General features: G+C 42.3%; 1 pseudogene; it reads right to left on the reverse strand.

Annotated features, from left to right (window-relative positions):
* Nucleotides 1-2,674: 2,674 nt before the first annotated feature.
* LOC132227591 (large ribosomal subunit protein bL33m-like) lies at nucleotides 2,675-3,211 on the reverse strand (annotated as a pseudogene).
* Nucleotides 3,212-3,649: the final 438 nt, after the last annotated feature.

A 3,649-nucleotide genomic window follows, 5' to 3' on the forward strand; every position in this document is an offset into this window, starting at 1 on the left:
CAACAGCCAGTGGAAACAAAACCTTCATTCTGATTATAATTCTGTGCACATCTCTGTGTCACACAGAATCCAGATACGTTTAATGTGTTCTTCTGAGAGCTTTTAACCATGTGCTTGCTATTCCCAAATGGTAAAATCCTACAAGAACCGTCTTAGAGTTATGTCACAGTTCTATATCAAAATCCTGCAGGTGCAGCTGGTTCAAGCCAAACTAACCCCTGCTGCTTCTGCACAGCATGGAAACACACACACTTACACTGGCTTGTCAACATGCCTTTTCTTCAAATTGAAATTTCAGGGAACAGTTTGGGTAATTTCCACAGCACTGCAATCCTTAATAGTTACATAACAATAGGACTTTCAAAGGATCCAAAACAGCATAACAACAAATAAATATGCTTTGGAGAACCTAGTGCAAGCCACACCTTTTTGAGGGTGGGGAGAGAAACACAATTAATTCCTAAAATGCTAAGTAAAGTCATTTAATACATAGACATTTCTTATTTTCGGTACATATCTTAAATAGTCTCTACCAAGGCGACACAAAAACAAACTAGGTAAGACTGTAAGTACTGAACAACGGTATTGGTATTAGCATAGTTCAGATTCTACAGCCTGCTTCGCTGGTTGCTAATGTGGACATTCAGAACCCTCTCCAGGTCTTAAAATAGCAGCTTCCACTTCTCAGTGATACTCGTGCCCTGCTGGCCGGTACTGTGTTGCAGTTTGCCCTCTTCCTTGGTGACAAAGGTCTCCAGTGAAGTACAAAGCTGAGCACTGTGTCTCAAAAGCCTGTTAAGTTCCAGCAACTGCGAAGTCTTCCATGAGGAATCATTTTCATGAGTTCCACTCTCCTGCACTGAGGAATTTCTGAAAGACTCAGTAATTGGAGGAATAGGAACCAGGAACGGAATCAGCACTGCTTGGACTGTGGAGTGGGTTTGGGTACTCCTCACTGTGATGCTGGTCAGTCACTCACATCTACTCAGCACCCTGGGCAAATACCAGTTTTATTGTCTCATGGAAGAAGAAATCAAGAAAACTGCTTTCCTGCTTTTTGAAAGGGGACATAAGGAAGGCCAAGAGACATAAGAAAGCATGCTCAAAGTCACTAATCATCTGAGAGATGCAAATCAAAACGATAATGAGGTACCATCTCACACCTGTCAGAATGGCTATCATCAACAAATCAACAAACAACAAGTGCTGGCAAGGATGTGGAGAAAAAGGAACCCTCCTGCACTGCTGGTGGGAATGCAGACTGGTGCAGCCACTGTGAAGAACAGTATGCAGTTTCCTCAAAATATTAAAAATGGAACTCCCAATTGGCCCAGTGATCCCACTTATAGGAATATATCCCAAGAAATTAGAAACACCAATTAGAAAGGATATATGCACACCTATGTTCACAGCAGCACAATTTACAATAGCTAACATTTGGGAACAGCCTAAATGCCCATCAGCAGATGAGCGGATTAAAAAACTGTGGTACATCTACACAATGGAATACTATGCTGCTGTAAAAAGGAAGGAACTCCTACCATTTGCAACAGCATGGATGGATCTGGAGAGCATTATACTAAGCAAAATAAGTCAGTTGGAGAAAAATAAATATCACATGATCTCACTCATTTGTGGAATATAATGAACAACATAAACCAATGAACAAAAACAGATCCAGAGACAGAGAAGCATCGATCAGATGTCAAACCTCTGAGGGAAGGAAGGGAAAGGTAGGGGTAAGAGGGAGAGTTCATGCATATAAGCATAACCAATGGACACAGACACCAGGGGGGTGAGGGCATGAACGGGGGGAGGGGGTAAGGGAGGATAAGGACACATATGTAATACCTTAATCAATAAAGAAAATAGCCCTAGCTGGTTTGGCTCACTGAATAGAGCGTCAGCCTGGGGACTGAAGGGTCCCAGGTTCGATTCCAGTCAAGGGCATGTACCTTGGTTGCAGGCACATCCCCAGTAGGGGGTGTGCAGGAGGCAGTTGATCAATGCTTCTCTCTCATCGATTGTTTCTAACTCTCTATCCCTCTCACTTCCTCTCTGTAAAAAAATCAATAAAATATATATATTTAAAAAATAAAGAAAATAAAAATATAAAATAAAATAAAATAGAAAGCTGTTTTTCACTTCCACATGTCTGCTTCTGTACCTTACCTTTGAAATATTCATTGGTTTGCTAGGGCTGCCCTAACAAGATGTAAACTTTGGGGAGAAGGGACATGATTCAGTCCATAACAACTATTTTCGAGGTGTGTTTCAGATGTGATCTACCAGGCAGCCAGGATGTGGTCCTTACCTCATGTCCTTGAAACAACAGAAAAAGGTCTCCATGATTTTTTTAGCAAAGTCCTGGGCCTTCCAAAATATATTTTATTTTTAATTATTTTTTTATTGATTTCAGAGAGGAAGGAAGAGGAAGAGAGAGATAGAAACATCAATGATAAGAGAGAATCATTGATCAGCTGCCTTCTGTAAACCCCACATTGGGGATCGTGCCTGCAACCCAGCATGTGCCCCTACCAGGAATTGAACTGGTGATGACTTCCTGGTTCATAGGTTGACGCTCAACCACTGAACCACATAGGCCGGGCCCAATATATACTTTCAATCAACCAATAATCAGGAATATTTTCAGGATTTTTTTTCTCTCATTCTTTTTTTCTCCTTTTTTATTTTTTTTTATTTTAATATATTTTATTACGGGCTATAAAAATATCCAGAAAGATAAAGAAATGGGATGCAATGATTTATGTCCTAATATGAAGAACTTTCTTTCACTGCATTGTTTTCTTCACAATGGCCTTCAAATCACAGGAGGCAGAGATGCCGTGTCATTTCCTCTTCTTTTATTACATGCTGCAGAATTTCTGAATCAGTGCCCCGCCCTCAGTCTTCTCATTTATAAATCAAATGCATTTTCAATCCATTGTTCAGAGGGAGCCCATTTTTTTCTGTTCCACAAAGAGGACTCCTGCTCTCACAAATGGATCATAATGGAGTAGTCAGTTTCTCCCGTAGGCGGCTTCTCTTAGTGTTGAAGGAGAAACCTGCCCCAGCTTGGCTTACCATTCTCACCAGAACGTTCTTTGATTGGCTCTTGGCAAAGGAGACAGCCGACAGAAACATGGTGACGGCACCACCACAGCCTCCTTCCGTGGCCCAAGGTCCCTCAGCAAACTCTCTCCTTTTTTATTTACCAGCGTTTTCAGATGCCTCGGAATCCAGACCCTCACATGTCCTCATACTCTGATCTTTGTGTGTGTCTTGCCTCCTTCACATACGCACCAGGCACATCAGATATCTCTGCAAGAAATGCCTCACAGACATTGTTAGGCTTTTTCTCAAGGCTCTGAAATTCCTTCTCCAATGGAGCTTCTGTTTTACCCTATTCCACTGAAGCTTTGGGGGACATTGACAAGGTTAAACGGAGCCAGGCGGCCTGAGATCATGCCAGAGCCACGGGGATTTCGGCCTTCTCTTCGTGGGAATCAGGGACACTCATGTCTTTCAACTTGCTGAGCTGTCAGTATCTTTACCATCATGGTGTCCACTTCCTCTTCAGGGCTGAAAGTCCCCTGGCCCCAAGTCTGTGGTGCTAGAGGGAAAATGATCAACTCCTCAGCTGGCTGCT

Source organism: Myotis daubentonii, chromosome 1, assembly GCF_963259705.1.
Source record: "Myotis daubentonii chromosome 1, mMyoDau2.1, whole genome shotgun sequence".
Taxonomy (NCBI): domain Eukaryota; kingdom Metazoa; phylum Chordata; class Mammalia; order Chiroptera; family Vespertilionidae; genus Myotis; species Myotis daubentonii.